Raw genomic sequence first — 19076 nt, forward strand, 5'->3', positions numbered from 1 at the left:
GTTCGAGAAGTGAAGACTTTAGTTTGGCTTTAGTGTCTTGTTTTCAGTGTTCGCGCGGCAACGGCACTCTGGTGACCTCAGTGTATTTCCTAGTGTTTGTGTTGTGTGTTTGTTTATTAAATACTTTGTAACAAGGACTCTATACTCTCTATAGGTATACTATTTCATTTAGAGCTCTTTTTACGACGCGCATGATCACAGCTGACATCCTTGTCCTCAATTAAAACAATTTACGGCACACCTTCGTTTGACTTATATATTTAACGTTGCTAATATTATTAGTAATAAATATTATTTTCTAATTATTATTTGAACTTGAGAAGGCGTTTAGAATAACACTTTATGTTGATTATTTTAAAGTTAAATTTATTTTTTATATAATATCTGTGTTACTTTTTAGTATGGTTACGTCGTATCGTGTTTTATAAAAATAAATTTAGTGGAAGCGAAATGTATGTGTATGAATACTACATACTTAACTTTTAATCAGTTAATTCTAATATATAGAAATATTTATTATTTAAAATAACCAAAACATATTAGCTATAATACATTAGTATTTAAACTTCAGCCTACTATATTAAAATCAACTTCTATTAATATTTAATTTATGCGTCAATTGTGAAATTAGAGATTATTCTGATAATGACAAATGGCCTAAGTTTTCATTTCAAAACGGCAGTAAACGGCAGTAAGCATATTTCAAGCTAAATGGCATCAAGAGTTCTATCGCGGCTTAATCTTAAACAAACTCAACTGCGAAACTAATTGGTGTTGAAAGACCTTCCAAAATTTAACTTTGCATAACGATCAATCAATATTGCTATTATTGAAGTTAAGGTTAGAGATAAAATTCCACAATTTTCACCTTAAACTAAAAATGTATTAAATTAAATATATAGAAATAGTTTAGATATTTTTTTAATATTTTTGCACTGAGACAAAAATAATATTATTATTTTAAATATTGTGCAAACAAATCTGTAAGCTCAAGAAATTGTATTAAAATGAAAATATGAAACATGACACGTATATTACCAATCTACAGTAGTAACAAAATGATTACGTGAAGATGTTCGCGTCTTGCAATAAACACGGCACTAAATGTTTCTTTACGTATTTTAATGTATCTTTAACGTTTAAAAATAATAAATTTAATATAAAATTTCAACATGATTTTGCTTTTTCTAATTGTAGGAAGTTTTAAATTTAAGTATCGAGAGAACAAACAATATCATTAAATATTGTTTCTATAGTCCTTATATTGCGACACAGTACGCGACAGCTGCCTACGATCTTGACATTTGAATAAAATGCCGCCTTTTACATCTTGCTGTCTCATTTCTATGTTATAAAATAAAATATATTTAGAAGATCTTTAGTCCCAACTATAAAAATAATAATAACTATCATTATAATGCATATAATCATTTGCGTCTATATTCTTGTTTCATCAAAAAGTTTTAAATTATGTAAGTTCATATCAAGCTAGTCTAAGTTAAATGTTACCTCGATCGCGGAAACTGACGGATGCTATTATGAGCTAATTGAATACGGAATCTAAATTTACTATAAGCACATGTCTACTTGTATTCGTATATTAAATTTAGTAAATAAAAAAAATGTAATTACTTAAATAAATAAAAATAAAAATCAATTGGTAAATTTGCAAGTTTCATGTGTTGTCGCATTTCCCCATAGACTTCTCAAAACAAAAATAAATTAATTTTAATTAATGAAAAAAAATATAAGAATTTTATTTAAAAAATCCTCTTTTCTAATAAATTTGTTTACACGTACCTCCCAGTTACTTTATGCAGTTTGGCGTAGATACGTCCTATCTAATAAGTATGCCAATTTATGTAAACTTAACTCTCACGGCTGTAAACACTAAATTAATTTGGCTTTATTCACAATGCGTTACAATTTCTCACGTGTCATTGTAAGCGCGGTCTATAGCTGTTGGAATTTACAATGTATGACGTAAACACCATTGTTTTTGCCTGTCCATGTATCACCATTGCGTTTAGCGACGAGCCAACTGACTGGCATAATTTGTAATCATTTTGACAACACAAAAGATTAACTTGACAGATGTCAGTTATGTCAATTTTATTGAAAATTAAGAAGGTAATATATCTTAAAAGAATGATATAATATACATGATATTCTTTGTTATAGAAAAATAATAAATAATAGAAACAAGACTAACAAAAAAGAAACGACTTATTTACATTGTAACTACATACATGTTAAGGTAAATTGTGATTTGGTCATTTTTATGGTTTTGCAAAAGTGTTAACGAAGAAGTCATATAAACTTGCCAACCCGAATTTCGGGCAAGGCCGGTTGTGATCGATGTTTGACCAAAACTATTATTGCGTAACTTAACCGTGCTCGTCGTCTTATTTGCTGTTTCTTTTTTATTTACTTTGTCAACGTGCCACGGCTGTCCTTGCGTTAAGTATGTTAGGATTATAGATGTAAGCCACAGTGTAAAAGGTCACCTTACGCTAAAACCATATTCCCTTATATCCGAAATATCGTTTCGAAATAATATTACAAAATTGACCTAATATAATATGTAAATAAGTTTATATTGTGCAACTAAAGCAATATCTAAAATTAATCGATATACAGGGTATTGTAAATAAATATAATGTACAATATATTAAGTATTAGCTTCGTAGAGTCGTGACTAAGTATATAATAGAGTGGAGATTGAAGATCCATTAGTATAATGAGTAATTATTGTAGACGGTATAAACGAGTGATTGTCCGCAAATGGCAGCCTGCCTCTGGCTCTGGTGACTTAATATGAAGGTCTTCTTTTGCAATTGAATAGACCTAAAACTTGTGGCGCCAAACTCACTGAATTTACTTTTTAATTGGTATTAAAATAACCACTTAAGTTCGATTAACTTTACTTTCAATTTGGGCATCTTAATGTTTATACATTATTTGTAGTAATGCTTTTGCTTTCAGGCATAATAGGGTGACCTTAAAAAATACAAAAAGATTTTATTTATTAATTTTTATTAGGCAAAGGGCCTAGTTTTAAGCCTAGTGTTAGGACACTCCGCTCCCCACTTTCTGTTGAATTCTGGAGGTGTTGCGTGTTGAGTGGCAGAACTCAACGCCGCGCTTTGCCACCACACGAGAGCGAAGAAATGAAAATATTAAACCTACATCCATGATTCTAAATACACACTCATTTTTTTGTTTTATTTGCTGATAACGAAATAAAAATGTATTAACCATACTGACCTTAATTTAGGATTTCCACATTGGCACATGTGAATCGCTTCTGGTAGTTTTATAAATGATGTATGAAGAAAAAGAGTTGTACTCTTGTTGTTAAAAATTATAGTTATTTCAACATATCCCACATGTACATATATTGGGGAACAGAATGAAAATGTAGAACCTAATGAATTCGTCACTGCGTTCTCCACTCCTGGGTCATTCATAGTTTTTACTTTGTTCTTTTGGTTTACTATTAAAAAGTGCCGGATATTAATCACGCAACAACTAACTAACTATTCAAACTGTGTCATGAAAATGATAATAATAAAAATAATAATTTATACTATTATTATTAATAGACACCTAACTATTTTCTTTGCGAGATATACTAACATTTAAGGCTTTGCTTAATGAATAACCAAAATAGATATACAGCTGTGTATTCGAGTGCGTATTTTAACTCACAGTTTATAGTTGCGAAAAAGTGTTGCAACTGTTTCGATATTGTATCTGGACAAAAGGCTGTCTAGACTTAACACGTGCCCAGCCAACAAACGGTTCACTTTAAGTTGCAATTTAGATTAAAACTTTCAAACTTTGGAGCCATTTATGCCTGCCTCTAAATATGGTTAGAAAAGTTACAAAATATAGGATTTATCTAATATTCTATCTAAGCCAATTAAGAAACCAAAAGCACTTTTATAAACATTCCAAACCTCTTTGGTCTTTAACGTAATAATGAATCAATTTTTAAAGTTATTTTAGATTTTATAATACGAAGATATTACCATATATGTTACATAATTATAATTCATATTAATAAATAAAATGCTTAGTTTAATTTAGGCAAATAAACCATGGAACTTCTGACAAACTTTACAGATCTGGAAGATAATGTAACCGATGTGTACCTATCACTACCGTGAACTCAATCATATGAAAATGCATGGATTGTATTCTTTGCCAATGTATTTGTATGTGTTGTGAAATGAACAGTGCAACCTTGTGACTTTTGTGCAGTGGAAATGAAAAGAGAAAAGTATAAGAAATTTTTGCTTGGATTTCGGTAAGCTTTTTGTATATTTTATATTTTATCCTGTACATATACTCTGCTCTGCACCAATATTTTATCTGTAAGCACGACAGGTTATAAATTTGATTCCCACTTGAGAAAATTAAAAATTAAATATTTTCATTTCTTCGCTCTGGTGTCGAGGTAAAAGTGCGGCGGTAAGTTCTGCCACTGAACACGCAATGCCTCCAGAATTCAGCGCATACTACAGGCGCTATTCAGCATGAAACTGTATTGATAATTATACATATATACTTCAAATTATAAATATATACAGTAGGTTGGATATCCAATAACCATTTGTTAAGTCAAATATTCCATAATTTATTATGCCATAGGTAGTGTTGCAACATCAAAAAAAGTAATAGCTGCCTTGTTGCCACACTCTAATGCGTCACTAATGTCTTGCCATCAAACCCATAACTAATTATCGAATGAACTGTTGAAAATATTTTAAGAGTAACTAAATAGTCAATAAACTATATTTGCACAAGAAAATAACGTAACAGAAGCTTTATTTTTATACCAATAATAATTATACTATTTCTGTGATAGGCGATGTGGTAGGCGTAATGATTTCAACTGGTTCTGTAAAAACCTAATCTTATTTTTTTTATTTTTATCATATAAAAAAATCACCTGGGAACCTAGTGTTAAGGCATTCCGTTCCTATTAAAACACTTCCGTTACCCACTTGCCGCTGAATTCTCGAGGCATTGCGTGTTGAGTGACGGAACCCAACGGCGCGCTTTGCCTCGCTACCAGAGTGCAGAAATGAATATTAAATATTTCATTCCCTCGAATGGGAATTGAACCCATAACCGTCGCATTTACATTTGCATTTGAATTTTTAAGTAATGAAATAAATTATAAAGTTGCAGAAATAAAATAGTTAGTCTTATGCTGTAAACAATAAGATATTAAATAATTAATGTAACGAGTACTACGCAATTAGTGAGATATGAATTTATTACAAAAACAAGGATGTCCGATTACAAAGCCTAATACAACTGACTACAATGGACCTTCACTTTATTCTTTAAAAAATACATTGTTACGTATTAAGAAGAAGTGTGGAATAATTCAAATATATTTTTTTTTGGGTTAAAACAAGCAAAATCGGCAAGACCTTTCTTCTTTCTTTCCTATAGTTCCTCGTTACAAAGAGTATTGAGAAAGAAAATCATATCATCCTCTACATTTATAGGCCATTTATAGACACAAACTAAATATTTAAATCGTTTTAAATATTTTGTATTATCACCCAGATGGGTTCACAAAAGTTTAAATATATAAAGCTTTGAAGCTCTAAAAATCGGTATTTACTAATTAGAATCTACCATTTTTTAGAGAGGTAGGAAATAAGACTTAGTGGTCAAACATTTCGTTCTCTACTTTCAGATTATTTTAATGGCTTAAGACAAGACTCTCTCCAATTGTGCCGTAATGCCGTTACTTAGTTTTAGTCTTTATTAGATTTGCCAAAGTTGGCCTATATTTAGAAAAGCAAACACGTATTAATAATTATATGATTTTACTAAGCTTACTCAATTTTACCTTATTATTTCACTTAATTTAAGGATTCATAACTGTTTGTTGAACTCATAAAAAAATAAAACACTAACATATTTAAAAAGTTGATTTCACGGTGATATAATTGCGCTGGTGACGTAAATTCCAGTAATGACTTAGCGCAGTGAAAGCGACAATAAGGCGGCTTCGTAGCGAGAAACAAAGTGTCGTCTCTAAAAAAGGATGTTTACTGAGGTCCAACTTCCTTCTGCTTAGTGATATTCTACAGGTAATTAACATCGACAAGTTAATTTATAAAAGTATTTATACAAGTTAATTTATATAATATAGGTGACATAAATAATTAATAAAATTATTATTATTGGAAATAATGTTACGATGCCATCATTGTGCAATTTCTAGTCGAGTCTAACTCGAATGTTCCATGAGTGAATATTTAAAACACTTCATTTTGAATTTTACTAACACTTACAAACTATTTGTAAGGTAAAAATGAAATATGTGATCTTCCACCGTGCAGCATGGACTTGTTTTTAAGCTATTAGATATTTTAAATAACATGAGAGGTCCTTGCTATGATAATAAGAGTTAACTACTCAACTGTGTTAACTACTCGTAATATTAAAACTCACACAACAATTGACTGATTTTGTAGAAAATCTTTTCTCTTTAATGTCATTGTAATCAATAAAATCTATATGTAGGCCGTTGAAAGTGATTATAATGTCCTTTTTAAAACATTACTAAAGAAAGCTGAGTTTCTGCCAAAGTTACAGTTATTTAAGTATTATTTTACGCACAAGGTTATTTTTATTGACATTCTTGCTTTATTTTACGAAGAAGGCAAAAATACACAAATACTTGAGGCTCACAGGACGTATACAAATGCTTATGCTTACCTAAGGATCGCCGATATGTATCCACCCTCTAAGCCTCAAGTGTTCGTGTGTTACATATAATTTTCTTTCATATCTTAAGGGCTTTAAATAAAGAAGCGTAAGGGCCACGCCTACGGCCCCTACGGTCTAAAAAATATATTTGTATCATTTTATTGAAATATAATTTACTTTGTAGCTATAACTACATCACGTTTTCGAAAGTGCTAATATTTTATATAAAGCAAAATAGAAGGCTATCACGATCAACGAAATGTTTACGATTGTGTAAATCATGTTAAAACTATACAAGATTTTATCACATCCTTAAGACAAGGATAAATAAACAAGTGCGTTCTTTTTGAGGCACCAGCGAAAAGATGACCCAGCTGATGGGTTGTTAAAATAAAGCGCCATACTAACAAACCAATATCGCATTGAATTCATATAATACACGAACAAGATACCTTGATATATTAACTGTTATACTCTGTTAAATCTCTCTCTTATTGTGTTTCTTATCTCTCTCCTCTTTTTTATATTTATAGCTCGAAGGGTTAAACGAAATGAATAGTAAATTGCAATTAATTCTTCACTTAAATAAGGCCACAGATTCCATCACATCGCTTTGAACCACCTTGAACAGTCACCTCAATAATCAACCTACCGAGATCTGTAAACGACAGGAAGTGTCATGCATAATAATATCTCATAGTGTTTCAAAGCACGCAATACATAAAAAAATAACATTAATCGTTTTTGCTTGTTGAACGCCGAATTTTAATAATAGAAGAATTGGTATATAATATTGGTAAACACAAATTATAACTAATGAAAAAATCTTTTTTTTAATATTAGTTATTATGTGAAATATCACAAATAACCTTAAAATTTACTTAGTACCCTAAAGTATAGATTTTTATATTTTAATTATATAAATGCTTAAATACGGTTGGACCGTCTGAAGCAACGTAGGGGTCATGTGTTGGACAAATACAGATATAAATGCTGTTAACATATTATAAAATTATGTAATTTAAGTATTAGTAAAGTATCCATTGACTGCCCTTGTGATATCTAGACCAAACCGATTGCGTACCTTGAAAGGCTCACCCGAATGCTCAAATTGCGAATCACCATTGTTATTTTTAACTTCATGCATCTCGAAAATATTTACAGGATGAGTAAAAAGAAAGTCAATTTGTCAATGCGTTTTGCATTTTCCGGTAGCTTGAAGGGGTCTGAATGCGATAACCCTACCCTACCCTACCTCTACAAGAGGTCCATTGTAGTTAGTTGCTTCGTAATCGGACATCCTTGTTTTTGTAATAAATACTTATCTCACTAATTGCGTGAGTACTAATTACATTTGATTCATATCTTATTGTTTACAGAATAGAATCAACGGCTTTATTTTTACAACTTTATTTTGGTTTTCATCTTCACGCTGTATCCCAGACAGAGGGAGTCTGGTGTTAAGTCACTCCGGTCTCCACTTTATAATTTATTTGATTACTATATAATAGCCCCAGTCGTAAATTTCAAACTCTACTCTAATTTCATATTTTGTAAGAAAATGTGTATCCATAGGTCAATAGAAAAAGCAATTTTTCTCATATGCTGGCGACATCCATATACATGTCGCGTCTGACGCAAATGATTGCGCTGTCTATACTGCTTTTATCATAAGGTTGCATAATTTTTATTGCTATATTGATGAACAACATATCAGTGATCGTTTTTCTTCTTCTTTATTCTCCCACCTTCCTATTAATATTAAATATATATGATTCTTTTCACCCTAAAGGTTATCTGGAAGAGATGGCTATTTACCAACAAGATCGCCTTTTGTACATTGTCTTTGGTTACCTTAGATATATGTATTTATTTTGTTTCATCATCATCATCAACAGCCATTTTTTGTCCACTGCTGGACATAGGCCTTCCTGTATTCTCGCCACTACACTCAAACTCCATTCCACTCCACTCGCCTCTCTTTATTTTGTTTGCTTACCTTATATTAAAATGTATGTAAATATAAAGTTATAAATAATAATAATTAACAAAAGTATTCTTCATAAAAATTCCCATACACAGTTGACATAGGTATTCGTTACGACGTTACGCAATAGGGAGATATTGGGCGAAGAAAGCGTCGTTAAATTCGTCAGTCATGCGGGTGTACTCGTATACCTACAAACATACCGCAACAAATTGCCGTAAGCCATATTTCGTAAGCATGAGTATAAAATATTATTTTTAATACATACCTACGTACGAAAATTTCAAAAGCTGACCTCCCATTGTCATATTGATGAATCGATTCAATTATTAACAATCATTTCCGTGTCCGGTTAAAATTCCTTAAGGACAGACTATTGTTAAGCTTGGGCGTGCGTCCCGATTACGTTTAAAAGATATTGACACACATTCCTTTTTTAGTATAAAGGTCAAAGGCGGAAGTAATGCTACAGGTTCCATTGCCTTAACGCGACCTCGACTAAAAATCATATTCCAATGATTATATAATGTTATATACTTATTCATTTAAATACTTTTGTTCTCATCATTTATTACTCAACAAATTTTATAAACAAAATACAATTTAAGATTGCACATAACTGTTTTTTAGATATAAATCATCGATCACAATTTTTCAATTATACAAGTATTGGTATTGAGGCTATTAGTGGGTCACAGGTTGTGGGTTCGATTCCCATTTGAGGAAATGAAATATTTAATCTGTCGAGGCAAAGCGCGGCGTTGAGTTCCGCGTATCTAATGCTACAAATAAAAAATAATAATACTTATTATTAAAAAAGTTACTATAGCATATATAGATTTTTCTCTGTAGAATATTATGTTAAGCATTACACAGTGTCATAAATGTTGAAGACAGTTTAAAAATAAACTGAAGAGAAACTGCTTACGTAATAGCAAACAGCGCACATTGTTGCCTGTACTTTCTTTGCTTAGAAAACAAAATACATTACATACTTAAATGGCAAAAAGTCAGATTTTTCTATTATCTACCAATAATATGCCATTTTTTTGTAGCTTCATGCTGTATCCCGCATATAGAATGATAGGCAGAGGGAATCTGGGAATCTACGACACTTCTGATACCCACTTTCCGCCGGATTCAGAGGCATGGCGTGTTGAGTTGCGGAACATGAAAATATTAAATATTTCATTTTCTCTAGTGGGAATCGAACCCCTGCGCTTTAACGGCCTTAATACAATACAATTATTAATATATCATTAATATTTTTTTTTACTGAACTGAACACTCTCATTTCAACCTTTTACTATAATATACTGACCGATAAGTAATATATAGTATAGTAAAAAAACTAATTAAAATTTATAATGCACCTTGAGTTTATATTTAGATAGCAAAGCAGCAACTTATTTACTTTGTAGACCTTGTGAGATTATTTTTTTATTGACAACGGTCATAATACGTTATATAATAAATAGTAATGTATTAAAATGTTAACCTTAACATACAAATTTTATTTGCAATAACTTCAGTAAAAACTTATAAAACTTTTATTGCACTTGCCATAACAAAATAAATGCAGTCTGGCAAAAAAAAAATGGTAGAAGGTCTGTAAACATAATTTGCGTATATTATACTAATGCAAAATTAAAGAAATATTTACTAGCATAAGTAACAATGCATATATATATGTAATACCTTTCCTCTTTATCACAAAATATGTTAATATAAAAAATTATAAAATCATTAAAAAGAAATAGAAACCAACTTCACAAATACCTTATATGTACAAACGTAAGCTATAACTTAATTTTTAAAAAGAATAATAACATTAACATGAAGAAAATTAAAAAAAAATATAAGTGAAATTATTGACATTTAATATACTATAGGTATTTTTTTATTTATTAAGTATTAATAATGAAAGCCGTTATTTTGAAGTCGTTGCCGACATGGGTATTTTTTTTTAGTAGTTATCTCTTGATGATTTTTTTTGGCTGGCAATAAAACCTCCTTTTTGAAAAAAGAAGTCGATTAAAAAACTATTTTAAAATATCTTGTTCTATTTATTTCTTGCATTACAAGGATCGTTCATAAAAATTCTAAAAATGCGCTTATAAATACGTAAATATAATAACAGTGGAATACTTATTATAATTACAAATAATATTCAAAAGCAATTTACATTGGAAACAATTCTCTGAAACAATATTTTATATTTTAAAACTGTACAGCAAATTACCTACTACAATATTATAATGAATTTTAGTTATTCGAAGGACAACGAGGTATTTTTAAAGTGCTTATGATAATACAGGAAGTATTATCGTAATACAAAAAAAAAACATTTTAAAATATTGTTAATTTTACTAAGTTTCACCTGTAATCAAATATTTATTTACAAAAAGAAAGTTTATCTAAACAGTACTAAATGCGCTATGAAAGCATTAAATATTTCATCGTCATCGTTGTAACCATTTCTTATATAAAAATGACGCGTTTTGATATAAAATGTATTTTCTTATTACTAAGTTTTTATTTTCTGCAGAAATATGATATGCGTTGTAATTATAATATATTTCTCAACATTATAAAATAATTTCACGAAATATGTCATTATGGCGCTATTAGTTAGAAATAGAGTTCCGCCACTTAACACGCCACGGTTTGAATTTGGGCGGAAAGTATTGATGATAACACATTTTCTTATTCTTTATAGTTACAATATGTCTTTTAGCTTCATGCTGTATCCTGTATATACATATGCAGAGGGAACCTACTATTAATAATTAACAACCTTGTATATTAAAATAATTTATAGCCTAATTAATTTAATTTATTACCTAATTTATAAGTATAATTTTAATTTATTTTGTTATTATACATAAATTGCGTTTATGTACTAAAAAGTAGTTCATAAACAATTAATATAAGAAACATCTAGAAGTTTTGCGCCTTGAAGGCGACCTCTCTGTGACCTCCTCGGACAGGAAAACCGGATGCTTCCGCGCACCTGTGTTGCTAATGATATATGTACATATAAATTATTTGTCTAAGACTATTAAAATTCTTTATTACAAATATAATTATAAATCAATTTGTACAGTACAATGCAACTGAATAGGAATAAAATTGAAGTCAATTTAAAATAATATTAACTATAAGTATTTTATAGCTAGCTACCTACATAGTGAATAGAGCGCTGACGACATCTACATTTTTGTACACAAGTCTACCCATGACTAAATATGCTTAATACTAAAATACATATAAGTACGTGATTGATTCGAGTAAATATTATTTTCATTTTAATAAATGTAATAATTACATATTAATAAATGTAATAATTATATATTAATTAATTTACGAATTTCTTTTTTATAAGCTTACTTTCAAAGTGTGGCCATAAACTTTTTGTAAAGATCTACAGACATACAACATTACTATGTTGTAATACAATAAAAAAATAATCATTTTGTCCATGTTACGGGGTAGACGAATACATAAATAACTAAATATATGCAAATTTTATCTATACAATAAAACAATTGTTCGTCCATCAACTTTGAATAAGGCCTAGAGACGGTAAATGAATAACCCTTCGAACTAGGAGACCAACAATGAAATTGTCTACAGAAAGTGACTACGCATTCCTACTATTATTTAAATTTAACTATTGCCATATTTATACATGAATATCTAACAATGCCTTTACAAAAGGCAGAAGTCAAAATAGAATCGATGATCCCTAGGTCAAGTATCATAGGAAAAATCGTAAATATATTTATTAATCTTTTGAACTACTAAGAAGAGTAGTTTTAATTAGATTTTTTTTCAATATAATATAAAATAAAATATTTGTACGTTCCTTAAAAGTGTATGTAATCGAGCTCTACACTTATTATTAGTTCAAAACAGCAATAAATAAGATTAGCAATTTTTAACTTTCAATACTTTCTTTACCTAGGGACCGTTGAAATATTTAAATGATAAGCTTTGTCGCGTTGTAATATAATGCTTAGTTACAAAAAAATGTAATAATTAGAATGTATTTTTTTTCATTTACACGAAGAAACATGTAGGTCGGATAAGGGAGTCCGTGAATAAGCTTGAAATTTTAGAAAAATAAAAAGATAGAAGTAACTGCACTTACTTCAATTATAGTGCACTGAAAAGCATTATAATTGAATTAAAAATTAATAATTGGAAGCATTAACCATATACAGTTAGGTATTGAATAAAAATTAGGATATTTTTTAAACAAGGAAGTAATTTCATTGTAAAGAACAATATACTCGTACATACGTAAAGGTTTTGTGGATAAGATCATCATCAAAATTTAAATTAAAGCTAACTTTCAGCATAATAGAGACCAATCGTGGCGTAAGTACCCCTGTGACTATAAACGCGACAGGTTATGGGTTCGATTCCCACTCAAGAAAATGTATTATTTAATATTTTTATTTCTTCGCTCTGGTGTCGAGATAAAGCGCGGCGTTGAGCTCCACCACTCATCACGCGATGGCTCCCTCTGCCTACCCCGACTATACGCGGGATACAACGTGAAGCTGATTCAGCATAGTGATTAAATTGGCAATTTTGTTACCAAGAAATCTCAGTTAGTCTTGTTACACATTTTTTCTACCTTGAAATAGCAATATTTTAAATGAACCTGCCTGATTTAAGATTTTTAACCAAAACCGTAAGATGTACAAGATGTTTCGCAAGCAGCCTCGATGCGAACGTGACTCACAACTGGTGACATAGCACATTAACTACACTGATTTAAATTTAACGCTAACTGCCCTTCTAACTTGTTAGTTCGTACGAGCAAAAATAAATAGATTTTACTTATTTCAATAGTAGTATAACGCAATCTATGTTTTTATATTCAGATATCGTAATTCAAGTATGTTTATGTGTTAATTATATATATTATTTATTAAATAAAATATTAAGTAAATAAATTTATAGTAAATAGTATTAAAAAGGTAAATGAGTATAAAGCGTTTACATATATATACTGTTAAAATAAAAATCTATACAGAAAATCAAAGTAAAGAGTTATTGTACTGTGTCCACAAGCTTAAAATATCGTAGTGCATTAAATATAATGACAGGTTATAAATAAATCTGTTCTTTTATTCATATTGCTAAAGATACCTATTTATTGAAAAGTAGATTGTAAACATAATATGTTTTTATCTTAAGATCGTCATGTTAATTTATTCTAAGTTGGTGAAACAATCACCAGAAGATTTATTCATACTCGTAGAGACTAAACTAGTATAGGGAAATATGGAATTTTTAATATAACTATGGCAAATTTGGAAAAAATGTTGGTATTCGGTGTCATATATCAGTTAAAAGAAAATTAAATCAGCTTCACGCTGTATCCCGCACATAGCAGGGTAGGCAGAGGGAACCTAGTGTTAAGACACTCCGTTCCCCAAATATATCGGTTTCTTAATAATGTAATTAAATGTAAAGTATGTAGAGTAAACTGGTAAAATCCATTATATGCTTCAAATCTAATAAATGAAAAAAATATAAATTTTAGTATAATATACCAATGTATGTTAGTATAAATAAAGATTACTCACAACCTGAAGTCTTTAATATTTTTTTAAACAAAAAAAAATTAAAGACTTAAGCCATTATAATACTCTTTGTTGAAAGCGGGCAATTATCATGACGTGTTCAACAAGTTCCTGATCAACATCCGTTTCGTTGACCTTTTTTCTTATAATTCATTGCCATTATTTATTATTTTATTAAACCACTAGTATATACCTGCGGCATCGTCCACATGGTGCAAATCCACTGGGTTAGATCGAAACGACTGTCATATGCCTTCCTCGACACATGGACTGACTTCAATTCGGACCCAGTTGTTCCTGAAATTAGCTCGTTCAACCAAGTTTCAAGTTCCATTTTTTCTTTCTATCTTAAATATTAAGTATAAATAAATATAAAAAATGTTTCTAATTTTAAAACAAAATGATAAATTGTAATATTTTCGAAATATAAAATATATTTCACATCTATACTTAATTTTACAATTGTAATAAAGTAAGATGAGGAAAATAAAACCTTCGACTAGCATAATCAACAAAATTTTATTTTTAAGTCTACATATATTTAAAAAAAAAAGGTAATAATATGTATTTTATATAATATACCAATTATTAAGTCGAGGCCACGTGAACAAAATATCACTTCCGCTACATATTTTATATATTAATCGATATATACCAATTAAAGTCAATAAAATCTCTGTTGCTATATAAAATATAGGTACTATTTCGTTTCATAATTTCCTGTTACAGGCTATGTATGTATGTCTGAAAACAAGCATAACTATAAGGTTAATATTATTTTACAAATTATCTGTGCCACTAGAGTAGTTCATACTTCATATTCCTCCCACCGGGCGACATAACTGCTGAATCATTTCGTTCACTTACTAACCTAAAACACAGCCTCCATCTGATTCATATTATAATTTATACATACATAAGATAATTTGTTATTTTATGAAAGTAATAATATTAAGATTAAGACCGTCGTGGCGCGGTCGCACTAACTTGTGACTGTAAACGCGACGGTTGTAGATTCGTTTCCCTGTTGGGAATCTTGAATTATTATTTATTAATATGTTCAGCCAATGCTTCGCAATGCCTCGAAAATTCGGCAGAAAGTGGGGAACGGAGTGTCTTAACTCTTGGTCCTTTGCCTACCCTGCTAAATGGGGGATACACCGCGAAGCTGAAAAAAATTAGTTTTCACATGGATCTTTTTAACTATTAAACAAAAACGTTTTGTATTTTTGTCTCATGTTAAATAGAATAGTAACCGATAGACGCTACAATATTACCTTAGAGATATGTTCAGAGGATTTGTTTAATTTATTTTTTGTGCAAATACATTGCATGTTTACGTAAATGATTGTAAATTTCGTCACGTTACGTACGGCGTGCCGCGTGCGTCACGCGTCACTTGTACGAAGACGTGAATTCGTGCACGCCTGTACGGTGTACCTGTGCCATCCACACCATTCAGAAGGCGCTGATACAATAGCTACATGTTTAAAAACACGTCCTCACACGTCTATTGAAAACTACAACAAGCTACTTCACATTTGCTTGTTCAATTCACAATACAATTTGAATATTAATTTCTTATATCTCTAGTCAGCTTTCTGAATAAAAATACCTCAAATGTAGAAGCATGAAGAAGAATAAAAAATTATAGAAGCTTCCTCTCTTCTCAATTCTTGATGGATTCTAAAACATCGTTTACATTTATTACATTCTGGAAAACCTTAAGAATCACAATATAACGACTTCCGTTGATTACCCTTAGCAAGATGAATAGAACGAGTGGATCGTGAGCGACAAAGACGACACAGATAAGCCTTGCCGCGAGGTACGTGAGTCGCCCGCGGCCGCCTGAACCTTGAATGCTCCTTCCCTCGTTATAATAATAAACCGCTCAGTCCGGTCTGTGCCTTTACCGACAAAGCACGATACCATTATTTAATACAACAATAACTTGCACACGAACGATGCATCTCGACCGACCGCACCCCCAGTGACAACAGTGTAATACAACACTATTCACTTTTTAGTGTTTTTGTGATGTTTTGTGCCAAAATCTTTAGTGCCATATATATATTGGGGAACACTTAAAATTTATATCAGAAACTAATTACAAGTGGGTATATTTATTTCTAAAAGCAAAATGCTTATCGTAACAATAAAATTCATAAAAATAACAATTCGTTTAAAAACAATGTTAATGTTGCCATTTTACAATTCACTATACTAAATTAACCATGTCATAATTTACATAACACCAGTATCAATATTATAGTGTTAAATCATATATTGCATAAAAAATATTTATATCTGCAATTTTTGTATATTTTTTAAATTATTACATCATCTTATGTTGTTTATAAAATGGAAAAAATATTATATTTCGTTAGAGGAAAGATTAAAAACTATGAATGATGTTAATAAAAAATATCATATTATTAATTGTTAATAATTACTCATCCATCCATGTGTGCGTAAGAGAGTAGTGTTGTAACATTAGACATTGATTTTGATCAGTAATCTTTGTTACATTAATATAAAATAATGATTAGGAAAAGAGTTCATGGGGTAATCGAAGAACAGCTAAGCTTCAAACTTAGCTGAGAATATTGTGGGTTCAAACACTGTTTTAAGTAAAATATGTTTAAGAATATTTTCGTTTCCGGATTCTTGGTCTCGGATGTTAAATTCTCCTTCTAAACAAATTAAAGGCTGTGAAAATTTCTTTACAACTTTTACTTGGTTAGATAGCAAGAGCTAACAATATTTTAAAGAATTACTTAAAACAAACAATGCTAAGCTCTTCGTAATAACTTAGGCCCTGGGATATGCTGTATTATCTAACAATGATAAAATAATTACTCATACTGTAAAGTATATTGTTTTTTTCTATATAAATGACACGTAACGACTTATCTACAAATAATTAGTTCACTCTATTCGTAAATGTCATACAACGTGACATTGGCGAAGTGATTAGTGCTCAACTGGCACGCTCGAAGCGCCATAAATAAAGAATTGAACCGATCTATTCGTAAACAAAGCCAGTATATATTGGTACGGCTTCGGCCTAACAGCCAAAATACAATCTAGAAGAACAATCATAGCAATGATAATTGCCATTTGGCATATAAAACTACGAGTTTGCAACGCGTTAAAGTACCATCCGATTGTCACTCAGGACATTTGTTTACAAAGGTCAAATCCAACACATCCTGCAAACAGAATGACGTAGGATTTTTGGACTAAAATTATAAAGCTAGAAATAATTAACACAAACGAAAGGAATGCCAACTATTTCCGCCTATGCAAATGGTTATAACAACAATATCAATCACCGTTTGTGTGAAATTTAACCAAATTGAAATTTACTTATTGTTTATAACTTTAGTTTTGAAGCCTTCTTAGATATAATTTAACAAAATGCCTTTTAAATTAGATATAACTAAAATTGGCAAAGATCAAAAAGCTTACAAAGCCGAGTTGCACATGCCATGCTATGCTAACGCAGTGAGTGACCAATAAATCAAAAAATAATAACATTAGGTACACTCTGTCAAGAATTTGGCGTTAGTCAACTTCACAATGATATATGTGCTGGGAGAGTGAACAATAACGAAATGTATTATTTAGATACTGGATTATGTTATGATATGGCCGCATTTTGTCAACGTTATGACATGCGGTATCTGCAGCATACAGCTTAGTTTTAGGGTTTCGTACCTCACGTGGAAAAACTTCCTCGAAAATACCCTTATAGGATCACTTTTCTAATAATTATAATTATTAAAAACTATGAATGCAGTATTTTAACTGGACCTCTTTTTGACATGCATTCTCTTATTGTGTAACACTCTCTTTTTTTACCGTACAATCTCCTTCGTATGTCCATTCAACGTGACATTAGCGAAGTGATTAGTGTTTAACTGGCACGCTCGAAACGCCATAAACTAAGAACTGAACTATTAATAAGTTTATTAGGTTTCTTTTAAATAAGATCGTTATTAAGTAATCTGAAAGTGCTCTTGGAAGTGATGTAAAAACGTGAACTGTAGGAAATGGCTGTTATGTTTTAGTGTTTTATGTTAATCATAATGCCATTAAACATTGTTAGTTATTAATTAATTATACAAGATTTTTACGCGAAATTTATGTATAAATATTTATTTTTGTAGCTTCACGCTTTATCTCCAGCGAGGTAACTAGAGATAAAATTTTTAAAAAAATTGAATATAATATATAACTAAATATTTTTTCTTTGAAATCTATTATACTCCTAATAGCAGCGAACTTGGAGCTCGTGACTGTAATGTAGACGAAGGTAACACAACAATAGAAAATACCATTCACTTTAACATAAGTAGTTATTTATTCATTATGCAGTTTAAATATTTGAAATATAATATTTATAATAATTTAAATTTTCTACGCATGTAAAGTTTATACAATATTTTTAATATAACTACAAATAAATAATTACTGAAATAAAATTAATTAACCATGAGTAAGTGTGATTTAATATATCTATAAAACACTTTTAACACCAACCAACAACTATTGAAATAAACATTTCAGGTAGAACATTATTTAATACCAACAGTAAGATAGAATGAATTAGTAATTAATTGGTTAACAGTATTTTACTTAAGATATTTGTAGGAAGGAGTGACAATAAATGGCAATACGTTGCTGAACTTAGATATTTTAACAGTCAATTAATAGCCAAATGTCCTTATATGAATCTATAA

At 30.1% G+C, this 19076-nt stretch overlaps 1 protein-coding gene across 4 annotated transcripts in view; it reads left to right on the forward strand.

The window, feature by feature from the left end:
• The window catches only part of LOC146533973 (dual oxidase maturation factor 2-like), a 35690-nt gene continuing 16614 nt past the window's right edge, over positions 1-19076 (forward strand). Inside the window, exons 1-2 of one of the 4 annotated variants that reach the window (XM_085194230.1) lie at positions 1-154; positions 4129-4312. The gene's annotated coding sequence lies outside the window, so the exon portion shown is untranslated. Of the gene's footprint in view, positions 155-4082; positions 4313-16214; positions 16445-19076 lie in introns of those variants that run through there. The other 3 variants (XM_085194233.1, XM_085194232.1, XM_085194231.1) reach the window with 3 other exon arrangements.

The sequence above is a fragment of the Heliconius melpomene genome, chromosome 12, assembly GCF_056956725.1.
Source record: "Heliconius melpomene rosina isolate 202511_hmr_F chromosome 12, ASM5695672v1, whole genome shotgun sequence".
In the NCBI taxonomy this organism is placed as follows: domain Eukaryota; kingdom Metazoa; phylum Arthropoda; class Insecta; order Lepidoptera; family Nymphalidae; genus Heliconius; species Heliconius melpomene.